This window comes from Panthera tigris, chromosome A2 (assembly GCF_018350195.1).
Source record: "Panthera tigris isolate Pti1 chromosome A2, P.tigris_Pti1_mat1.1, whole genome shotgun sequence".
NCBI lineage: Eukaryota > Metazoa > Chordata > Mammalia > Carnivora > Felidae > Panthera > Panthera tigris.
The window spans coordinates 137,805,828-137,824,224 of NC_056661.1; the positions used below are offsets into that span (position 1 = coordinate 137,805,828).

At 38.6% G+C, this 18,397-nt stretch overlaps 1 long non-coding RNA gene across 2 annotated transcripts in view; it reads right to left on the bottom strand.

Moving 5' to 3' along the window:
- The window catches only part of LOC122234457, a 264,574-nt gene that overhangs the window by 21,313 nt on the left and 224,864 nt on the right, over positions 1 to 18,397 (bottom strand). Inside the window, exons 7-8 of one of the 2 annotated variants that reach the window (XR_006212247.1) lie at positions 11,464 to 11,606; positions 1,392 to 1,476 (exon numbers count right to left, since the gene is read on the bottom strand). This is a non-coding gene — a long non-coding RNA (uncharacterized LOC122234457). Of the gene's footprint in view, positions 1 to 1,391; positions 1,477 to 11,463; positions 11,607 to 18,397 lie in introns of those variants that run through there. The other variant, XR_006212245.1, reaches the window with a different exon arrangement.

Sequence of the window (18,397 nt, forward strand, 5' to 3'; positions counted from 1 at the left end):
AGCAGAGATTTTGTGCACATCGTTTATGAAAGTGAGTGAACTGGACTTGTGCCCTTTGATCAGGTCCTTTCATGATGCACAGTTCGCTAGAGTCCTGTTCACATTTAAGTTTGTAACATTACAGCAATGGCAGTCTACATGCGATGCGCATTGCAAGTTTAACAAGCTGATGATCAAGAATTATGACAAGACTTTATTTGATAAACATTTACTCACTTTTCTGGCGGAGTAATGGTGAAGATCAACACAGAATAGCTAATACCACTGTAGGGGCCGAGGGCAGGCCTCCACAAGATGGGCCACTTTGGCATAAAGATTACCCTGAGCTGAAGGCAATCAAGACCCTATAGACTCAATCCCTGAACGACACAGAAAAATCTCAATCGGGGGTCTTCTCCGAAATTGGGAATACCAGCAGAGATAAATTTTTTCTGGATAATCCATCAGTATGGCAGTGCAAATGTCTAATTACCAAGCATCTGCTCCTCTTATGGCCCTACGAATGCATTCCTCCCCTCTGAAGTCCCAGACCTCCACCTCCTTCTCCTTAGCTCAGGGTGACATCTACATACCTCACTTTGCCTGACCTTCTTTGGAATTTCCGTGTGTGTGTGTGTGCGCGTGTGTGTGTATTCCCCATACTCAACACTATTAAATTTGACTTTCTCCTGTTAATCTGTCTCGTTTCAATTTGGTTCTTAGTCCAGCTAGAAAGACTTTGATGGGGACAGGAATTCTTGCTCCCTGACACTACAAATACCACTGTAGTATTCACAGTCAGAACTAGTTACACAATGCCCAGTGCACAATGGCAATGCAGGTCTCTTTTTCAAAAATTAAGAATTTCAAGATGCAAACAGCAGAGCATTAAACCAAGTGTGGAACCTTCCTGAGTGCAGCGTCCCCTGTGACTACCCAGGTCACACACCCAGATGGCAACCTGTCTAGGGAGAAATCTGGCCCATGCATGGTCTGCTGTGGTGATGAGTCCTTCGAGGTTGATATCATGTCATTAGGTTTAGCTCACACTGCTTCTTCAGATCCTATGGGGAACAGCCAGCAACAAGGCAACCTAGAGTCTCCATAACGATCTGTGCCGATGTCGGGTTTTTGTTCTCAGTGATGCCAAGCCAGGAGAAAGGGAGGAAAACTGGAAACATTAATTGGAGGGCTGTAGCCAAATAGTGAAGGAGACTGGAAGAATTTCCAGTTTGGTAAGGGTTGACCATTTGTGCAAGGTAACAGCATCTAGTCCAATTTACAGGTAAGTAACAGAACTAGTTTTTCTACAGTTGGGAAGGAAGTCAATTAAATTTCAAACAAACACAAAACAGTTTGCCTACCTGCAGTTTATAAAGAGGTACAAATTAGTTCAAAGACAATAAGCAGGACCAGAATCTGATGACCCAGATGTATACAGTTTCCTACTGAGATAGAATTTCTCTCTATAGTCACCAACCATTGGCCAAAGATAATCTTAAAAAAGAGAGAGAGAGAGAGAGAGAGAGAGAGAGATTATTCTTGTTCAAAATATGGTCATCTCGATTTTATTATATTTGGCTTGTTTACATAGGTGCAACGGGACAGTAATTTACCACATAGACCTTAAATTTGCTTCACTAGGAGTTACCATTAAGAACTCTAGATCTGGGGCGCCTGGGTGGCGCAGTCGGTTAAGCGTCCGACTTCAGCCAGGTCACGATCTCGCGGTCCGTGAGTTCGAGCCCCGCGTCAGGCTCTGGGCTGATGGCTCGGAGCCTGGAGCCTGTTTCAGATTCTGTGTCTCCCTCTCTCTCTGCCCCTCCCCCGTTCATGCTCTGTCTCTCTCTGTCCCAAAAATAAATAAAAAACGTTGAAAAAAAAAAAAAAAAGAACTCTAGATCTGACTTTTAATTAGGTTTTAATTAGTAACATCAACTCTCTTCTCACTTTTATTTTTTAGTGTTTCTTTATTATTTTGAGAGAGACAGAGCATAAGCAGGGGAGGGGCAGAGAGAGGGAGATACAGAATCTGACGAAGCAGGCTCCAGGCTCTGAGCTGTCAGCACAGAGGCCAGCAAGGGGCTCGAACGCACGAACCGCGAGATCGTGACCGGAGTCAAAGCTGGATGCTTAACTGACTAGGCCACCCAGGCACCCCTCTCTTCTCCTTTTATAAAGTAGTCTTCATTTTATAGAACATTTTATACTTAAGAAGATTAATACAGAGCTACCATACACCCAGTTTCCCCTATTGTTAGCATTTTACATCAGTATGGTACATTTGTTACAATTAATCCAATTACCAGAAGTCCACACTTCATTCAGACTTCCTTAGCTTTTACCTAATGTCCTTTTTCTCTCCAAGGATCCCACTGAGGACACCACAGTACAGTAAGGCATCATTTCTCATTGGCTGCAACAGTTTCTCAGATTATTTCTCTTGTTTTGATGACCTTGACAGTTCTTAAGAAGTAACAGCCAGGTGAAAACGTTAAAAACATTATTAATAATGAAAAAAGGGGGTGCCTGGGTGGTTCAGTCGGTTGGGCATCCAACTTTGGCTCAGGTCATGATTTTGCAGATCATGAGTTTGAGCCCTACATTGGGCTCCGTGCTGACGGCTCAGAGCCTGGAGCCTGCTTCGGATTCTGTGTCCCCCTCTCTCTCTGCCCCTCCCCTGCTCATGCTCTCTGTCTCTCCAGAAGAAATAAAAACCTTAAACATTTTTTATAAAAAAAAATTTTAAAGTAGTAACAGCCGGGTATTTTTGCAGGATATGCCTCTATGGGCATTTGTCTGATGTCTTCCTCATGATTAGACTGGGGTTATGTATTTTAAGGAGGAAGACCACACAGAGGAAAACTGCCATATTCACCACACCGTATCAGAGTACATATCAAGGGTACAACACAGTTTATTTATATTGATGTTGACCTTGATCACCTGGCTAAGTTAGTGTTTGTGAGCTTTCTGGCTGTGAAGTTTTATGGTTTTGTTCCCCTTTCCATATTGCAATCTTTAGAAACAAGTCACTAGATGTAGCCCACACATAAAGAGTGAAGAGTTACGCTCCTTCCTTGAGGGTAAAATATCTACATAAATTATCTGGAATTCTTCTGTATGGGAAATTTGCCTTTCATCCCCATTTATTAATTTAGTCAATCATTTATGTGTATCAGTTTTGACTCACTGATATTTGTTTTATAGTTTGGGTTACAATTCAACTTATTTTAAGAAATTTTTGTTCCTCAAATTTTTCCAGTTTTGGTCACCAGAATTCTTTCAGTTAGTTGGCTCAAAGGGGCAAAGGCCCTTTCACATACCTCCATCAGTGTTTGTTTTTTTTTTTTCTCCTTTTTGTTGTTGTTTATTTTCTTATTTTCTGGAACTACAGGATCCCAGCGCCTCGAAAATGGTCTCCACTACCTGGGAGGAGAGTAGTGCCTTCTTTACCACTGAGTAGTGGGGCAAGTCCTGAATTTCCATTCCTCTGACCCAGCCCAGTGGGGAGAGGGAGGCACTTCATCACTGCTGGACAGGAGTGCAAGCCTAGGCTCCCCTGTTGGCCTTTGTCAGCATGGGTAGTGATAGAGCCAAAGTTTTGCTGTGGTCTTTGACTGAAATCAAGTGGTTGTTGTCTTAAAATTTTCTATCTTTCTAGGATATTCCTTTCTTAGTATTTTGGCTGAAGAGAAGAAACTTCTTGTTGTTATTTATTTATTTAGTCTGCATCTATTGGCATTTCCAGGTAACTAGCTTCTTTACCTCTAAGTCCATGGATATAGGAGAACCACCCCCTTCCAAAAAACTCAGAAAACAGAAAAATCCCAAGGAACTCATCACCATATTGTTCTTTGTGTCCTGAGGTGCCTATCTGGTCTGCCTTCTCTCTACCTTTCAGAGTTTTCTTTTCTTTCTTTCTTTCTTTCTTTCTTTCTTTCTTTCTTTCTTTCTTTCTCTTTTTCAAATAACTAACCACCAGGAGTTTGGTTGTTTTTAGCAGGAGGAATATGTGCACTTTATCTTCCAAGAAGCGGAAGTCCCACACTTGCTTCCTAAAAGTCCTTTTTGGAAGTAATAATCAAATTAAATACCATATCAGAAGTTACTTTTTTGTAGGTGGCACTGTGTGCTTTTTCCAGTGAAAGAGTCACTAAATATTTATCATCTTCTTTTGTAAAACATATGAAAACCTCTATGTTGTATTTCACATATAAACTTTAAAGATGAACAGTGAGAAATTAGTCTGCCATGGAAGAGGAGTTTTCACTTAAATCTGCTTCGATTATAGTTTGGAGTTTGTTTTGTTTTGTTTTATTTTGTTTTTGAGAGTCTAGCTTTGGGACATCAGTAGAGTTCTGGGTTTAAACAAACACCATCAATCACTGCACAGATCAAATTGGTTTCTGTCTCCATCAGAGAGTAAGAAATGTACAATACAAGACAGTAATGCCCAAGGAATCACTTTTGATGGGACGAAACACAAAGCTTTTGTTTCCTTGTAGCAGTGGAGTGACACGAGAAACTATTCACAAGCACTCTAAAAGCAGTACCCAACATCTGGTAGAACTTGAAACTTGCCAAGGACACTTACATGTGCCAAGCAATCTAGAATCAATTATCACCTTGCCAACTAAGTAAAGATGACCTGCATGCCCCAAAGTCACTCATTCCTGTGGGTTCTCTGGAGCAGTTAACCAAAACCTCAATTTCACAAAACATAAGTACCCCTTTCATAATCATAATAGCCACACCCAGTCATACGATCATTTTTACCAGATTGAAAACAACACAGTTTTTCATTATGCAATGAGTTTCAGGTTTTGTTTTATCTATTGAACCAAAACAGTTTTAAAGGCTTTCTACAAATTCTTGAGAATGTTGAACATGGGCATAATTTTTCATTTGCATTGTTCAGAATTCCAATTATGTATGCAATAAGGTCTGAAATTAATTGATATAGCACAACATGTGGTGGTAAACATATTCTGATGACAAAGATTTCTATACAAGAAAACAAAGAGAATGTAAGCAGAAATGATCAGAATATTATCACTAGGAATGTAAGATGATATTTACGGGTAACCACTTGTTTTTTTTAAAGTATGGAACAGACTACTAAATTTGTTACAATAAAGGCAAAAGGAAGAAAGAAAGAAAAAAAACAAGATAATTATCACTAAAAAGTATCTTTCTAGTATACTAAAAAGTATCAGTGGTTCTCTGTGGCCCCTGAATCAGCAGCATCTGCATTACTAGGACTAATCAGAAATGTAAATTATCCCTGCCTGTTCCACCAGCCCAGAGTTGCAGATTCAGAATCTCTGGGGGTGGGACCCAGCAATTTGTAGTTTAAAAAGCCCTACAGGTGATTTTACATATATGTACATTCATTGATATTAATATGTCATGTCAAGCAAGGGAGAATTTCAAATATTTTCTCAATGTGTTCATATAATTTTGTCTTCTTCAGTATCTGGATTATCAAAAAATCCAAGAGTCTATTCATGACTTTTCCTGTAAATGTATCTCTTTTTCTTAATGAATTATTGTGTTTGTTTTATTTTTTTGCATTTATTTATTTTTGAGATACAGAGAGAGAGAGAGAGAGAGAGAGAGAGAGTGAGCGGAGGAGGGGCAGAGAGAGAGGGAGACACAGAATCGGAAGCAGGCTCCAGGCTCTGAGCTGTCAACACAGAGCCCATGAACTCACGAGCTGTGAGATCATGGCCTGAGCCAAAGTTGGACACTTAACGGACCGAGCCACCCAGGTGCCCCTGTGTTCTCTGCGCTTTTTTTTTTAAATGAACTTTGAACTTCTCAGCATGTTTGCTTCCTAGAGACTTTAAAAAAATGTTTTTTTAATGTTTATTTTTGAGAGAGATAGAGACAGAGCGCAAGCAAGGGTGGGCCACAGAGACAGACAGACAGACAGACAGACAAAGAAATCTTAAGAGGCTCCACGCTCTGAGCTGTCAGCACAGAGCAGGACACGGGGCTTGAACCCACGAACCGTGAGATCATGACCTGAGCTGAAGTCAGACACTTAACCGACTGAGCCACCCAGGTGCCCCAGGAATTATTGTTTTTGATACAGTCTGAGGTTTTGGTTACAATTCACTTTTTAAGGACAGTTTACTTATTCTTGATTTCACCCCTACTTACCTTTATGGCCATTGCTTTACATTACTTTAAATTTTTTTCTCATGTATTTAATTTAAATAAATAATTTAGATTTAAAGATGTGTAAGGAAGTTACTCCGCATATATAAGAATATTGAGAATCTGTCATTTATAATCTGATTTACTAACATGTTCTAGAACGCATTTTCAAGTTGCGGTTGAAATGGCACACTCCCAACTCAGCCTCTGCTTTGTTGAACCTAAAAAGTGCCATTGCCTTTGCAGCCCCTTCAGCAGGAAGGTGAGTAATGTTACAGAGGCGGTCACAGTAAAAAGAGACGGTTCAATTAAACTCAAATTGCAGGTAAATATTTTACTTCTGCAAATTTTACATATAACCATGGGATCACAGTCCTGGACCCATCTCCCTTCAGGCCCGTTCCAGCCTTCATGGGAAGCCTCCACAGAGGATGTGAGCCAGGTGAGGGGCTCCAGGCTGAGGAGGTGGCCTCCAATTGTCACACTCGAGCCAAACTGATCTAGAAAAGCCGCTCAGTAATGTTCTCTCTGGAAGCGGAACTCTTGCTCAACCATCTCTTTTATATTTTCAAGGTATTACAAGATATTCAACTGAGCAGCAATATAATTAAATTGAGGCATATTTGTTGATCCAGAAAATAAAACTTGTGGAGCAGCTGAATGACACCAAACAAATCCAGGAAAACATTCCATTGTATTTTTGACGCAGGCCTCTTTTTTTTTTTTTTTTTTTTTTTTTTTTGGTAAAGAGGGAAAAAAATCTGAAATACCAAAGTATTATAAAACAAATACATTTCATAAATCAGAAAAAATGTCAAGATAGAAAACATGGAATAAAGACTATCATTTTCATCTCACTAACATAAGTATGCATTTTCCTGTACATAGGGCTTACAGCATTATCAACTCTTAAAATTCAGTGAAGACCAGAAAATTTTGAACAGAGTTTAGATCTTGGGGTGGTATTGAAAACTAAGAAAGTAGAGGACAGGAAAGCAGGGATGTTTACTAAATGCTTTCATAGAGGAAACCACAGCACCAAGTATAGCTGAACCAAAAGCCACATTTTCCAGGGCCAGATGCCTAGGTCACAAGGCAGTCCTGTTAGGGCCCTGTCACGCCTCTGAGTCCCAAAACCAAAAGATATTTGGAGGGAAATATGGAGGCCTCAGTTGCTCTTTACCTGAAAGGAAGGGAAGGAGAAAGGAGATGTCAAAACCTCCTCTGGAAGCCTGTAACTAGCTTACTACATGATTTTCACCTTCAGAAATGAAATCTCTGACAGGAAGGTAGATTATTTGTTCATATGCTCCTCACTAAGGGAGATTTTAGGGCATCCTTCTGGAATAGAGGAAGGATGGAGGCAGCTGATATTTTAATGCACAAAATCTAACTATAGTTGGGAACTGGAAGAAGTGTATGTTTTGGTTTGTTTGTTTGTTTTAACCAATCCATCCATCAACCAATTTTTCAACACACATTTATTGAGCAACTGCTATGTGCCATGCATTATGCTAAGTTCTTGGGATAAAAGAGACCTGCACCTTAAGAAACTTCTAGCCCATAGAGAGAGTCTCTATATAAACAGATAAGTGCTAAAATAGGTCAAGTGATTAAGCAGTTGTCTGTACAAGGTACTATGGGAACACAAAGGAGTGGTCAAATCTATCTGTGGGTGGATGGGAGAGAGAAAGGGAATGTAGTCATTTATTTAAAAAATTTTTTTAATGTTTATTTATCTTTGAGACAGAGAGAGACAGAGCATGAACAGCGGAGGGTCAGAGAGAGAGGGAGACACAGAATCGGAAGCAGGCTCCAGGCTCCGAGCTGTCAGCACAGAGCCCGATGTGGGGCTTGAACTCACAGACTGTGAGATTATGACCTGAGCTGAAGTCGGACGCTTAACCGACTGAGCCACCCAGGCGCCCTGGGAATGTAGTCATTTAAAATATAGCTTTAAATTCTTTGATATTCTTCCCGTTGAGAGGTGGGGTCTATACCTCTCCCCTTGAACCTGGGCAGTTTTGTGCTTGCCTTGACCAACAGAGCACGGTGTAAATGGAGTTATGTAACTTCTGAGTCTAGTCTTAAAAAGCCAGGAGGCTTCCTCCTGTTTCTTTTGTAACGTCTCCATACACTCCCTTTTGTTACACTTCCTCTCGGAACCAATTGCCATTTAGTAAGAAGACTAAACCACTTGGAGAGGCCACATGCAGGCTTTCTGTTTCCTACTGAACCCAGCTTTGGCCTCATTGAGTCCCATCACTGGAAATGCACATGAATAAGCCTTCAGATGATCCAGACTGAGCCACCTGTATCTCTCTTAGTTGAACCTCAGTCTTAAACAAAAGCAAACCATCTGTGCTGTTTGTGCCCTGTCAAAATATCCTGCAATACGTGACAACATGGATTAACCTTGAGGACATTATGCTGAGTAAAACAGGCCAGTCACCAACAGGCAAATATTGCAGGATTCCACCTACATGAGGCATCTAATCTAGTCAGATCCACAGAATGAAAGAGTGGAATGGTGGTCGCCGAGGGATGCAAGGAGGAGGATCTACAGAGTTACTAATCCATGGGCACAAAGGTCCAGGTAAATAGGGTGAACAAGCCCTGGAGATCTGTTGTACAACATCAGATGTAATGTATAGTTAACAATAATGTATTGTACACTCACGATTTTGTTAAGAGGGTAGATCTCATTTTAAATGTTCTTACCACAATAAAACAAACCGTATTTAAAAAATAAAATCAAGTATATTAAAGAAAAAAGAAATTTCTGACTTGTGGAATCCAGGAGCCTCATAAAATTGTGGCTGTTTTACGCCACTAAGTTTATGGCTGTTTGTTGCAGCAATAGATTATCAGAACAGGAGAATGTCAGGGAAGGCTTTATAGAATACATAACACTTCAATGAAACATGATCACTCCTACAGACTTTCGTGTTAAAGCAGGGTAAAAATCTCAATTCTATGATGAAATAACTGTGCCATTTAGGTAAATTCTAAATTTTTTTTTTTAAGTAGGCGTCACACCCAGCACTGGGCCCAATGCTGGGCTTGAACGCAGAACCCTGAGATCAAGACCTGAGCTAAGATCAACAGTTGGATGCTTAACCAACTGAGCCACCCACGCGCCCCTGTAATGGATTTGTTTTAAGTGTTATGAGATCATGATTGACAGTGTTCTTTTACACTGTTGGCACAAAGTAGGCAAATAAATCAGTGCTTAACTTAAAACATGTGAGCAGAAGTAGTAAAAGCAAAACACAATTCATTGTACTGGTGTGGTATCCAGCATTCTAGTTAGGGTAAGCTCATGACGTGGTTTGCCTAGAACAATTCTCATTTATTCCTGGTTGTCCTGATATCCTTTCTATTTTAGCATATATCTTACATTTTGTGGGGTTATTTATTTATTTTTAAAATGAAGTATTGACACTAATAGCTGCATTAAAATAAGCTGGGGTGCATTTGGTAGACTTCATGCTGTAATTCCAGGTTCTGGTGTGCAGGGAGCAGAATTCTTACTTCAGCTTGGGCTTAAATCAGAAGATTTCTTTTCCCATCTCTTTCCAGAACACAATGATTGCTTTCCTTTCAAGGACAGCATGAGAGATACTCACTAACAGAATAAAGTGTGTTAGGGGGTAAGCAACATAGAACAGGTAACTCCTTCCGGTGTAGAGTGGTATGGAAAAAATAGTCAAAGCTTCTGCCTCTGCTGGCCACATGGCAAATGAGTCCACGGAGCCACAGCCTCTGCTTTAGTCTTTGAGATCTACAAACCCACGAAACGCTTTAGACTTTGAGATCTACAAACCCACGAAGCTACGCATCTGTAGCATTACTGGGAACCATGGGGAACTATAAATTAGATGTGACCGAAGTACTTGGCAGAAAAGGAGCCTGGGCAGTCATTCTGCAGGGTCTATGAGTGACCTGAATGTTCTTCCTACAGTGTTTTTAGTCTTTTATTATGTAGGATATAACAGTATTTATTTATAATATTGTGTAATATATATAACATAATAAATATAAAACTATATTTTGGGGTTAGTCTCTTGAATTTTGTAATAAACCCTTTCAACAGCAATGCACTAAAAAAAGTTTGATGATGTTTACTGTCTAAACATGGAAACTATAGTGATATCACTGAAAAACAAATATATGCTTCAGATACATTAGCATCTACTTGAAAGGTGGGACTAGGTAGTTATTTTAGGAAGACTATAAATAACTTTTCATTAAAAATCGAAAGAGTCTTTTAATTCATTTCACTCATTTCTGATTTCCATTATTTTTAAGCATGTACAAAAAATAAAACAATAGGAATTAAGGTGTTGGCCCCATCAGAACTTTTCAAACACTTAAATAAAGCCTGTTTTACATCTGTGACATCAGATGCTTCAAACAGAAAGTCAGGTAAATTAATTCTAATGGTTTGATTTTTTTAAGTTTTATTATTATTTAAGTAATCTCTACACCCCACGTGGGGCTCGAACTCACAACCCCAAGATCAAGAATCAGAATCACATGCTCTTCCAACTGAGCCAGCCAGGCTCCCCTCCAACCATTCAACTTTTTAATTCAACTCAAGGAACCAATGAAATACTTTTAAATTGTCATTGAGTTGAAAGTGACACATCTGATGCTACCATGACTGGTACTATAGAGTAATCAAAGGTTTAGCATTGAACAAATTATATGTGTTAACATGATAACACAATACCATATTTGTGGAGAATAAAGTCATGGTACAAACAATGTTGTCATTAAAGTAGGAAATTTATGGAGCAGAAATACTTGGAACTAATCGCCATGAACATTCAACTCATAGTTGTCTCTAAATAAGTATCTATATTGTATTACACAAAACCTATAGTTGATGAAATTTACCCATTTTTATATATGCACAATCAAATAACTGAAGTATAAACTTCTTGTGACAAGGTTAATGTTGAATGAGAAAAACATGTCATGATAGAAGGACATGTTTTCTTTTTAGCTGCCCTTAGGTTTTTGAAATGTTGACCTTTGATGATCCACCTTATAAATATCCTTTAATATTTTATAAAGGTATCAAATTTTTATAAAATGAGTACTTTCAATTTTTTTTTTTAACATTCTGTTCAAAATCTATTGTAAACACTTAATCCAATTATTTAATGGATAGAGGGCTGTGAATTCCATTTCCTCACCCTCCCCAAACTCTCAGTTCTGTCTTTTCAGCTGGGCAAGTCTGCTAGCCTCTGGGTTGGGGTCCCCTCCTCTGGAAACCCTGTGGGTAGCAAGCTGGGACAACTGTTGGCTTACCTCATTTGTTCCCGGATCCTTCTCCTGCCCACCTGTTGTCCAGTGTCCGAAATCTGTTGTTGCATATATTTTGTCCATTTTAAGATTGCTTGAGAGGGTAAATCCAGTCATTATTACTTTATCAAGGCTAGAAACAGAAATCCCTGAAAATGGATTGTGAATAGAATCATTACTTATGTCCACCAATATAACATTGAGTGATCAGTCAGTAAATAAATATTGCAGATGGTATATACTTTGTTATTTTTATGTTTCCTTATACTCACAAACATGTATCAGCTTGGATGAAAAGTTATCTGGTAACTAATTCTAGTATTTTAACAATATTTGTTGATGTTCAGTAATAAATTCACTCATAAAATTTTGGATTATATGTTTTAATTTAAATAAAATTAGAAAGTGTGTCAACACCTTAATTTCCTTCACATGCATTAATTAATGAGCCCATTGATTAAACTTTGAAATAACACTATATAATTATCTCTGATTAAACAAAGCTTTCAAAATTTAAGAGGATTCTGTCAAAAGCCTGGCACTGAGGCAGAATTCAGGATTCCATGTTATTTTTTTAAACCTGATGTGCAAAAATTTCAGTTAAATATATACTAATCAGTTTATTTCACTAATATATATGCTTGCTACATTCCTCTTGTTTTCCTCTGTTATTTTTTTCATCCTGTTCCTCTTATTCCCCTTCACATAAATTTGATATATATCCTTGAGATCTTTGAATCTTGATAAACATGTAGTATTTTAAGTATATATTTATTTTTAATTTACATTAATGGCTTTGTACCATAACATTAAATCTCTTTTTTACATTTCCATGCCATATATCTTAAGGTCTATCCATGTGACTATATTTATATAGCTGATCCTTCGTTTTGAGTTGCTACCTAGTGTACCCATTGCACTTTATTATACAGTGTTCTAGGGATGGACACCATCATTGCCTCAAACTCTCAACTATGCAAATAAATTGATGATCCTCCTTGCTCACTACCCTCACTGACATGTGTGGGGATTTCTCTGTGATATAAATGCAAGAATGGGTTTGCCGGATCATAAGTTCTCTGAGTAATGCAGGTTATTATTATTTTTTAAGTTTGTTTCTTTTTGAGAGCCAGAGAAAGAGAGCAGAGGAGGTGCAGAGAGAAGGAGACAGAATCCCAAGCAGTCTCCATGCTATCATCACAGAGCCCAATGTGGGGCTAAAATTCACAGAACTGTGAGATCATGGACTGAGCCAAAATCAAGAGTCGGATGCTTAACCGACTGAGCCACCCTGGTGCCCTGTAGGTTATTACTCTTGAAATTTATACCCAAGTATATTATCACTAGCAATATTCTCCACATAATTCTCCACATTTGGTATTTTTGTAATTTATGCTTTACCAATCTGATAGGTATAAAATAGGTCAGTATTATTTCAGTGTTCATTAATATGATTACCAGTAGGTTTAAGCCTCTGTTTTCCCTTCTTTTTCTAACTGATTTATACATGTTTCCTATGTATTTAGAGATAAAATCTTTTTATTGGTTTAGGTCTGGCTATATTCTTTCAGTTTTCTGTTTTATATTAACTTCACCTAACCTTAATATTGATACAATGAAATATGGCCCCTTTCACTTCATTATTTATGCATTTTCAGAAGCTCTCCTGTACTCCTGGTTCATAAAAATATCTCCTACATTTAAAAAAAATCTTCTTTAAGTTTTAACTTTCCCAGTTTGGTCTTTGACTCTTGTGGTATTCACTTTTGAATACCCATGCCTTATTTTATTCCACGTGGTGAGCTATTTTTTCCATTCAGTCTTTATAAACACTTTTTGCACAGTAACCAAGTTCACAATATTTGTCATATGTATGAGGTGATGTTTTCAACCTAATAGTATTTTTTAATACAAGAAGTGGTTATCTCTGTACATTGATAACATTTATAAATTTCTAGGTATTTTTTTAAATGTGTTTGTTAGATATTTGCATATTTTATTAGCTGGGATGATCTTTTGAAACCCACCTGCACAAATGGTGGCAAGTGAGACAGTATTTAGCTACTAATGATTCATAGGGGACACTTGGGTGGCTCAGCTGGTTGAGTGTCAACTTGATTTGATCTTATGGTTCATGAGATCGAGCCCTGCATGGGGCATTGTGCTGACAGCGTGGAGCCTGCTTGGGATTCTTTCTTTCCCTCTGCCCCTCTCCCCACCTTTCGAACTGAATAAATAAATTTAAAAAAAATCTGTTTAAAAACAAAAGAGAAAAAAAGGAAGATGTGTAGGTCCAAAAATGTCAAAGCTTACGGCTTTATGGTTTACTGCAGGGAAAAGGCAACAGCATGAAATAAGACCGTGCATCTCAACCAAAAGCAGCCTCAGGGAAAGGTATCTGAGGAGACTGGGAACAAGTGTAGTTGTCCTCCCTCTGCAGGGCTGTATCAAGATGCACTTTTTCTCTCTGATCAGGAATGTCCAATACGTGCATTTTATACCTCAGAACTAGGAGGTCAAAAGGAGTGTAGGATGGTCACATAGGCATCATTTTTCTCCTTCTTCTTTTTTTTTTCTCAAATTTTTAAATATTTATTTATTTATTTTTGGAGAGACAAAGAGAGAGAGAGAGATTAAGGGAGAGAAAATCCCAAGCAGGCTCCACACTGTCAGCACATTACCTGCTGCACTGTTCAATCTCACAACTGTGAGATCATGACCTGAGCCCACATCAAGAGTCAGATGCCTAACTGACTGAGCCACCGAGGCGCCCCTAGACAGAGTAACCAGTGACAGGGTCTTCTGGGATCTCAACAAGAATAGGCATAAATCATCCATTTCACTATTTACCAAACAATGATGTTGATAAGTTGGTACACACTTTTCCTCAGGTCCATGATTACAAAGCAACACTATTAATCAGTACAATGCATGCCTTGCCTATGGGGTCGGTGCTGTGCAGGTACTTTAGTAAAACAGCTCAAAAGAAACTTGGGAAAACTACTTAAGACAGTAGATGACTTTCTGAAGGCTTCAAGTAACCTCGGCACTGTTCACCCCCACCCACCCCTCCCCAACCTTGCTCCATCGAGTGAAACCAGAAGGGAAGGTAGTAGGTGGAAGCAGATGTCATCAGGACGTCTGTACCAGTAGTATGTGAAGAGAGTAAGGCTGATCAGAGTGGTCAGCCTACAGTCGGCTTGCATCTGAGGCTCAAGTCTTGCCCGTGTATCATCATTCTGTTTGTTGTCTTCAGCCACCTCTGCTTTTGCTCAGCTTCACTTTCTTCAAATATAAAAAAAATACACAGGTATATTTTCCCAAGGTGCTGTGTGTGTGTGTGTGTGTGTGTGTGTGTGTGTGTGTTTTAATCTGATGTTTGTGTGTTTATTGGAAGGAATGTTTACATAAAAGTCACACCTGGCTCAACCTTAGAGAAACAGGGAAACCATGGTCTATTTAATCTTGGGAAAATCTTTCTAAGCATTTTACATTTCATGTTTGTTCCTAGGTTCTATTACCCCATATTACATAAGAGTAAAATAGGGCTTGGAGAAGTTAAATGATACGTAACTAGTAAGGAGCAGATCTATTCGTGTGATCTCTGAGCATGAGATGTTTTCCATTCACATGGTATCTGGTGGAGGACACACTTAGTAGAAGAAGCAACGTGAAAAAATATGGAACTATGGAGGAATTTCCAGGAACTCCAGATATTTCTTCATGACTGGAGCTTAGGATGTGTATAAAAGCATGGAATAGGGACCCAAAAGAAAGGACTAGAGGGGAAACGTGGAAACTGAGGGCCTCATAATTGATTCTTCAGGCAAAAAGCAGTCATTGAGTCTTCAGAAATAAGTAACATACTCAGATTTTAATTTCCAGAAAAATTTTCTAAACTCTCCAAAAGCCCTATGGAAGATAGTGTCAAGGATACAAGCTGAATCGAAGAATTTTTTGATGATGAAAGTGATGATAAGTGTAAACTAAGCCATTAGTAGTGAATATAAAGAACCTGGGGAACTTTGAGATTTTCAAGAGTAAATATACATGAGACTTGGTCCTGAAAGACCCTCGTGGGAGTGTGGGTAAGGAAACAAGAGAAATCAAGCGTGTCTCCAAGGTTTCCTGCTTGGGTAGTTTGGGGGTTGGGTAGTTGGATCATGTGATAGTGATTTCCTGGATTGGAAATATAGAGAAAGGACAGGTATAGGAGAAAAAAAAATGAATTTAAAAAGTCTTGTGTGTATCTATTGTAGGTGTCTGTGGGACAGAAGGTGGAAATTCCCAGGAGACATCTGGATAGATAGCTCTAAATCTCAGTGAAGTCTGTCCTAGAAATATAGATGTGTGTCTAGATCCTACCCTAGACCAACCAAATCAATTTCTGGAAATGGGCCCATATGGTTCCCATTGAATCAGTCTTATATTGGACAACTTGAGAGAGATATATTAAGGAGTATCTAAGAGAGGAGAGGTAGTATATGGCAATATTTTTTTTACAATGGGAAGGGGAAGACTAATGAGTTAAGGCTATACAAGGGCTAATCAAATTTTTTTTTTTAATTTTTTAGTGTTTATTTTTGAGAGAGACAGAGTGCAATTGGGAGAGGGGCCTCTGGAGGGAGACACAGAATCTAGAGCAGGCTCCAGGCTCTGAGCTGTCAGCACAGAGTCTGATGCAGGGCTCGAACTCATGAACCTCAAGATCATGACTTGAGCTGAAGTCGGACACTTAACCGACTGTTTGTTTTTTTTTAATTTTTTTAATATTTATTTTTGAGAGAGACAGACAGAGCACAAGTGGGAGAGGGGCAGAGAGAGAGGGAGACACAGAATCTAAAGCATCAAATTCTTACGTTCTTCAGATTAAAAATATTCTATCATAATTTAGTATTTAACTTTGTACACGTTTATTTCATTTTATCTTCTACTAGAGAGATATCTGAACATGATTAAAACATATTTTTTGGAATTTTTTGCTAGAGACCATGGGATCTCCAAAAACAAAATAATTTCTTTAATTCTACAACACATATTTAAATCTCTAATACAAGCAGCCTATTATTGGTAGAGTTGAAAAAAGATGTGGTTGATGTAAAGAGACTTGGCTCTGCTATTTCTTGTTTTGGTTGAATTACTTGCTTGCTTTGGAGTTCATTCGATGAATTTACTGACTAACTACTATGTACATAGCACTCTGCCAGCAGTATAGGGTATCCTGAGATGTATGTAATGCTACCTGTTCTCTTAAAAAGCTTATACTCTAATTGTATACCCTTATACTCTAAGCTTATAAGGAGCTTATCTCTGCATACCCCAGAGATATAAATGACTTGGGCACAATCATATGACAAAGCAGAATAGGATAAGTGCAAAAAAATGGGTGGGGGCGAATATAGGGTTGTTATAAAATTTTAAAGAAGAGAGAAAAAGATGGCAAGGGAAGGGATTGAGTACGTATTATGTGCTCTGTTTCTTTCTAAATAATATACTAGAATTTTAGAACATTCCATCTAAAACCAGCACTGTTTGGTATGAGTTTAATTTTAACTAATTATCATTTTTTTAATGTTTATTTATTTTTGAGAGAGAGACAGGACAGAGAGAGAGTGTGAGCAGGTGGGGGGCAGAGAGAGAGGGAGACACAGAATCCGAAGAAGCAGGCTCCAGGCTCTGAGCTGTCAACACAGAGCCCGCCACGCGGCTCGAACTCACAGACTGCGAGATCATGACCTGAGCCTAAGTTGGATGTTTAGCCAACTGAGCCACCCAGGCGCACCTAATTTTAACTGCTTACTAAATTTAGTTAAATAGGGCCATGTGGTGTGAGGCCTAAAATAAGGCTCAATATTTTGTTTGTCTTCATACCTGGTGGAGCCAGGAGGCCTTTGGTCTAACTGCAAGTTCTCCTCCCCACTCTGCTACTGTGAAGAAGTTCCCTTACTCAAACAACCATCCTTATCAAGAGGACCAGGTGCCCTTTTTGCTTTTCTCTGAGTAGGGATTTCTGCTTGTTCACGCTCTTCCTGAATGCAACCCTGGCCCTATGTGGTGTATGATTCTCTGCTCCCCCAGGCTGTAAGTGTGTGTGACAAATAAACCGCTGTTAATCTCATCTGTCCAGTGTTAGGTGTCTGTATCTGGCCATCTCATAATCCTAGGGTGGGAGTCCTTTCCTCACCAACAGGGTGATTAGGGTATGATTAAAAACAGGTCATGAATAATTAAAAATAATAATCTAACATGAACTTGACAATTTAGCAATTTGCTTAAAAATCTTTAAAATGTCCTTAATTAAAAAACAAAAGCAAATGCAAACAAACAAAAAACAAAGGGTGAACTCCTTAGATATGTAAGAAATTTCCTAATCTTAGTTTGTGCCTACCTCTCCAATATTATTTTTCACAGGAAGAGTCTACCTCCATCCATTCTAACCATTTATATTGTTTTTTAACTCTCTATGTTGTGAAAAATAGCCACGATTTTACTCTTTGTTGTTTCTTCTGTCTGGTAAAACATCTCTCTCATCTCTTATTCAACTCCTAAAAACACAACTCCATATCTCCTCCACAATGAGGCTTTCCTATACACCCCACCAAAAAGCTATGTTTATGACTTCCTTTATATTCTCACTGCACTGTTTACACATCACTAAAGCCCCTATTAATCCACAATGCAATTATTTGTTTATATACTTTTCTCTTTTATTAGCTATAACTAGCTTAAGGATAGGGTTGGTTTTTTTCTTATCAATGCTTATGCTTCCTGGAACTTAACCATAGTGGCTAGCATCAGATGATGGCATTGTTCCAAAATTCTAGTTTAATACATGCTGTTAAAGGAATGAATGTATCATTGTGCAATTGTGTCTAGCCAACATGGATTTTATAGCCACAAAACTCACTATGCAAAGAAACAGTTTGATTTCTGCTTTTCT